The sequence below is a fragment of the Styela clava genome, chromosome 2 (assembly GCF_964204865.1).
Source record: "Styela clava chromosome 2, kaStyClav1.hap1.2, whole genome shotgun sequence".
Taxonomy (NCBI): Eukaryota; Metazoa; Chordata; class Ascidiacea; order Stolidobranchia; family Styelidae; genus Styela; species Styela clava.
In genome coordinates, this window is record NC_135251.1 from 1,787,215 (window position 1) to 1,793,823 (window position 6,609).

Genomic DNA, 6,609 nt, shown 5'->3' on the forward strand with positions numbered 1-6,609 from the left:
TGAGGTAATAAACAAGACAATACATTTATGTCATCTGGAAGCAAAATATGCACACTAATTAAAAGTTTGACACATTGAGATAATACATCATTACAGAAAATACAAGTTAAAGATATGTATGACCATCACATGGTAATTAAAATTAAAAATAAAATTAATAGGGGCTGTGGAGTATGAAAAGTTCAAGACAAAGAAAAGAACAAAAGTTCATAGCTCATGAACTCTCAATTTTGCCTCCATTGCTTTGTGAAGGCCAATATATTCCCAGTGGCTGAATTGGTTTACCTTTATGATAGCAACGATTTTGTATTTAATACGGCAAGATTTTTTTCAATTTAATTGAAGTGATATTATTTCCCAAAGCAATGCTTGAATTGTCTAGAATAGATCAGTGGTGTCAAACTCATGGGTTTTCGAGAGCCGCATTGCATGTTGGAAATTGTAAAAAGGGCCGCAAACAGTTTTTGATAATGTATACTTGAAAGATATTTTCAAGATAGTTTTAGTTTGTGACATATATTAGGATGCAACTAAACAGTTGGATTAAGTTTTATTATTTTCTTTAATTTTAAATGCAATTTCATGTTAATATTTGCATTCCACTATTATTGCAAGTTACTGTATTTATTACAAAAAATCATAAAATTCTATGTACAACCATCAAAATCATTTTTGAACAAGCTTTGGATAAGGAAAGAATAATACATACACTAAAAAAATGACTTAATCTAAATATATGAACCTAAAATTAACAAAAATACTACAATATAAACTCAATGTTTTTTATTTACATTTGTCCTGACGTTTGGCATCTTTTTTGTGTCACCAGCATACTAAGGCCAGGATGAAATAATTTTATAGCACTAACTCTAACTAACGAGGTCACATGATCATGGGTTAATCTGGATCTTTGCGAATGTTTAAATTATTCCAGTAATGCAAAAAAGTTACTTTTATCATTTCATGTATAGATCAGTAAAAAAACAAATGACAGATTTTTTCGACAAGACATTTCGCGCCACATTGCATGGTATAGGATTGCTTGAATTATTATATGATATTGAACAAAAAAGTTGTATAATTATATTAATATACAAACATATGGAAATTTTCTGTTCGAAGTTGGTCTTCGAATTTGTCATATTGACTGCTAAGCTTATTGTGTTTTTTCATTGTACTGATGGAAATATGACAAATTAAACAATGTGCTTCAGAGAATTTTGTGAAATGCAGAAATATTGCAACTCCCATTTTCTTCGAAAATGCCACCTTCTTCATGTACTTTGCGTTTAATTTAATCACTCAAGTGTTTTATTCAAGTATTCTTTTGCTAGCTTGATGTGTATTCTTAAATGGGTTAAAATGTGAACAAAAAAAAATTAATTTTTTAAAACTACTTTCAGTAAATTGTTTTCTGTGTGAATATTCAATTTCACTTTAAAAAGTTTGAAAAATCTGTTACATTTAGATAAAAAAAACTTCCAAAATACTTTTACAATTATTATTAAGCGTTCGAGGCCGCACTGGAAGTTCTCTGGGGCCGCGAGTTTGCTCTAGATTGAAGTTGTCCAAAATATATATCAGTATTTTATCATGAATCATGATTATACCCTTTCCTGAATTTCTTCTACAGTACTACCAAAAGTTGATGGGACAAATATAACACAGGTGTAGTGAGTGACCTGAATCCTCATTTTTCAAAGCTGTTTTAAGTATGCCTGGCATGTTTTGTGCTTTTTCACAAATAAGACCGCTTATGCAATCTTACGCATTGGAATTTTTAGTTATTTTCCTCAAGCCTTGCAGGATGTAGGGGCCATACACAACTCTACCGGAGGGTCAAAAGCATTTGCATGCCTCCATAGGTTGTTCTTCTATTGCAAACATTTATGGAGTATTCTAATTATATTTCTTGGAATCACACTGTCACTGATATGTCGCCAGACTTCTGATATCTCCCCTTCTGCTACAGTTGTCCTGTGAATAAATAATAGGAAATTGAGATTAGACGAATAGTTGAAAGTTTTGCGTTATGTCGTTATGTTATTTTGCTATTGCCGCTTGTGCTGCAGGAGTCTCACAATGCTCAGACAGGTTTTTCCACAACATTCACATCTGAAGAAAGAGAGGAGATTTATTAATTTTCGTTAAGAATAAATAAAGCAGTCTATATGATTTAGAATGGAAAAGCTAATAAATCCAATATCCCATGTCTATGTAAAATATGTTTTACTGAATTTGGTATATAAACCAACTAATAAAAGGGTTTAGTCAGAAAATTACAAGCATTCTTATACTTGAGAGATCAGACTATACAATATAGACCGGTGTGAGTAAAATGTTAGGTGAACTTGTTAACCCTTTGATTCAATACGCAAATAAAAGTTATTGAGCAATAGTATGTTACAGCAATGAGTATATATCCTCACTGATTAAAAAATCTAACTGGAGGTGCATGAACTATTTGAAACCATAAGGGGTAAGTAAATATGCAATTTCGGCAAATGGACAACTACGTACCGTACTGAATTAATAACTTCGTAGTATTTGACAAAAGCTGGCTTTCCCACATGTACTAAACAGTGCGATGCCCGGGTGTGATATACAACAATAGTATTTACCTTACCTTTTTCCAATTTCTTTCTACCTCAACTTTACAAAATATCATTAAAATCGACAACAACTGTCAAAGCAGGCACGAACACCATTCGTGCTATTCCTTGAAAGCAGCACACATCCGCTCGTTTTCGTCTCGTCAAGTATGTGCATTGGAGCGTGCTATCGGATACGATCTTCGGCCAAAAATGGCGGAGTTGCGCATCATGTTGTTTAATGTCATTGGTTCAACTAAAGAGTCGCCGTCTAATAAATAAAAATACAGGGTTGAAATGAACCGAAATTGATGTGGATCTATCTAATCATTCAGGGGATCGCATGGATTTGTAAAGTCACAGGATGATATGTTACTGAGGGTTCAACTAAAGAGTCACGGTCTAATAAGTAAGAATGCAGTATCAAAATGAACTAAAATTGATGCAGAACTATTTGCGTATTCACAAGTTGCTGCTGTCACAGAGGGGACGAATGTTTGCTGGATATACAAATCAAGACAATTTTTTTTTTAGTTTAGTTAGATGCAAAGAAAATTTCCAAATTTCAAAATATATAATGGTTTTGAAAATATCTTACATTGTGGCGAACAAATAAATAATTATTTTCATGAATGTGACTCGCGATTTAAAATAAAATTTTTTGAAAATTGTTTTTTTGACATAATGAAGAATTTGATGACAATAGACAGCCATGCCTTAATAACTAAAACTGAAGGGTACAAATAAAGACAGTCACAGTTGAATGATTAAAAATGCAGGGTTGAAATGATAATAACATTCTTTATGGTTCTTTATTTAATAAACTAACATTTGTGAAACACTTAATCATAGTTATGGTCGGAGGAATACAAATGCAGGGCCAAAATGAACAAATAATTTGAGATTAGGAATGTTGGCTGGAGCATCATGGTCTGATGAACGAAAATGTGGGGTTAAATTGAACAAAAAATTTGAGATTAGGAATGTTGGCTGGAGCATCATGGTCTGATGAACGAAAATGTAGGGTTAAATTGAACAAAAAATTGATGAATATAAATATGCAATAGAACACCGCTTGATTGAAAAATGAATGGCAGTCATGGTTGGATGAATGATGACCGAAATTGCAGGGTTAAAATGAGAAAAATATTTGATTAACGATAATGACTAGAGAGTCACATGATTGAGAAATCTAATGGAAGTCATGGTCGAATGAGTAAATAATGCAGGGTTTGAAATGTCAATGTGACCAGATGAAATTAATTCCATAACAGCCAATTTGACAAATTTTTAGGGACAAAATATCGTGAATTCCGAATTAAACATACACATAAGTTGCAACAGCAAGAAAGAAAATTACGTTTCAGCGATAGCTTGCACCAACACAATAAGAAACACCGAAAAGAAAAATGATCATTGTGAGAGATGCTGTGAAAACAACTTCTGCTTTTAATTAGTTACTTTTATGCTAATGTTTATGGTGTGAGACTATGTTGGCCGAATAAAAAACTCTGCTCACCATCTCACCTAGGGGTGCAATAAATTTGGGTAGGCAAAGACCAAAGCGGGGCAGGAGTTACGAAAAGCACCCACCCACCTGGGTAGGCAATGAAGAAGCGGGGCAGGTGTTTTGAAAAGCAATGAAAACTAATAGATCTGGAAATCCAACTTTATTTGTGCTTTTACTTTAATTCTAATGTTTAAGGGGTTGGACCTAGACGATAGTTTGAGTTCAAACATCATGTCGCCCCACCTTACCCAGGGTGTAATAAATTGGATCATCGGCTAAACTGGAAAGGTTCTGTAACTTCTAGAACAGGAGGTTCTCACATAGTGGAGATATGGGAACCTACGGCCAGTATGTACCTCAGCATTTCATTTTAGAGGGTTAGAAGGTTGGTAAATATTTTCCTATTAGCGATAAAACTATTCGTAACTTATAAAAATGTGTTAAGTGTATGACAGACCATCTGCACTGATAAATATTCTACCTTCTGGATATTCAAATACAATTATACTTAAGTTAGGTAATAAAGTGCGGTATCTTACTTCAAAATAAGGGGGGTGTTTGAAATTTTAGAGGGGGGGGGGGTAGAGAAAATCAATGCCGACAACGAATCAGAACCTTCCCAGTTCCCAGTATTTCCTACCCAATCAATACCCTCAAAATATGCAGCCCCTTACAAATCATCAGTGACAACTTATTAGGTTTGTCCAGAGCGAAGACACAAAACATCACATAAGGTTAGCTTAATAAAAAAATTCAATCGAACAATATTATAGGTAGATTAGAAAAAGGTGAGTAGAAATATATAAAAAATAAAAAAAATAAAAATGATATTCTGACCTTTTGCAAGAAGGGAGACTCAATCTTGAGATATTTTATCAGTTTAGAATGGGGGCCCTGTGTGGAATTCCCCCCTCCCCCCTATTGACTTGGATTGTTTCAAGCATAGCTTAGTGTAATAGTCAAACAAAGGGGGGCCCCACAAGGGGGGCGTGAACAATTTTTTGAGGGGGCGTGAAGCTAATTCAAAATGAAAATATTTGTTAGATTTGATCTTGCCCGCCTTATTTTCGATATTTACATTTAATTTGTTTTTGAAATTTATGTTCTATCTATATATTTTCATCGTGTTTTTTGAATAAAACATACTTTCGCTTGATACTAGCTTGCAACTTTTCTATTAGTACCCTTTCAAATAACTTGCTTTGGCCAATGGGCAGAAAAAACAGTTTAGAACTGTCTTTTGAGTGGAATTCACCTCGCCACAATTCCTACCAAAATAAGAGTTGTTTTCGCAGAAAAAGTGATCAAAATTTATCACCACGTTGCCTGGTATCCCAGAACCAGGCTTTGTCTACAGAAGCGTGGCCAGGAATTCTTAAAGGAGGGGGGTTTTGACATTTTAATAGCTAAGCTAGACAGAAACAGCTATCATTTTCTACCAGACGCCGGTGAAAGTAGGTTTTCAATTATCTTGAGGGTCTAAAAAGCGTTCCAAGCTGCGAAAAATTGCTATGTATGTTACACAAAAATGTTTTTTTACATTTCAAAAGGCGTTTCGACCCCCAAAACCCTATGCCCCTGCCTCACATAGCCAGCGGGTTGTAGGTACTAAGTTCAAATTGAGGGTAAGAAAATGTTTCTAAATAACACAATAACTTACCAGTCATGTCCTCCTTATATCCAGATACATGGCGTTCAGTAGCTTTCTTCAAAAGAGCAATTCTGTCTTCATTCTAAAAAGGGAAAATTTATTAGAAATGGGAAAACTGATTCAAAACGTTATAGAAAGATTTGAAAAGTGGGAACACTCGTTCAAATAAAAGAAGGATGAACAGAATGTGTAACATAATAGCAAAGAGCTATGAACAAAAAAAAACTTTAAGAGAGCGTCATTGGGCCGTTAACAAAATTTTGTCGACACTAAATTGAAACTCGAGGCGTGTGCGGAAGAGATGTGAAAAGCACATTATTGAATCGCTTTGCGAAGCTTTGTTAACAGTTACATAACTTGAAAGTCTCTGGTAACCTAAATAACAACAAAAATAGTTTGTACTATTTCATCTCAATTGAGCCAAGAAATAACAGCATGATACATTATTCTGACTAGTCACGCTCTAATGAGCAAAACTTGGTTAGTAGAATAATGAACTTACAGTTTGTTCTGGATCTTCCATGGCCCGAACGAAAGCGCAGGATTCAGTCGTGCATGAACGAACAGTCTCGGTCCTCCCTTCTCGAAACAATCTCGTAATCGAGCCATCGTAAGTCAAACTGAAATGAACTTTGTCTTGTCATAAAATGATTTTTATTTTAAAGGAAGAAATATGAGAAAGCAGTCTGTATTGCAACTTATGTATGATACAGAGAAATGCTTTGTTCTACATTTCAAAAAAGACGGTTGCGACTCTCAAACCCCCCTCCCTGACCGCACCCCTGCTTCAAAACCATTATGTAGCACCTTATACAGGGTGCAATAAGTTGTGCAAGTGATCTGTTTTATGCTAATGT

The 6,609-nt window shown here is 34.5% G+C and overlaps 1 long non-coding RNA gene across 1 annotated transcript; it reads right to left on the reverse strand.

Moving 5' to 3' along the window:
- Nucleotides 1-6,366, reverse strand: LOC144411860 (uncharacterized). The gene is made up of 4 exons (XR_013468919.1): nucleotides 6,255-6,366; nucleotides 5,762-5,834; nucleotides 2,627-2,862; nucleotides 1-2,115 (listed from the first exon to the last, which is right to left on the reverse strand). It is a non-coding gene; the product is annotated as an uncharacterized LOC144411860 (long non-coding RNA).
- Between the last annotated feature and the right edge of the window lie 243 nt (nucleotides 6,367-6,609).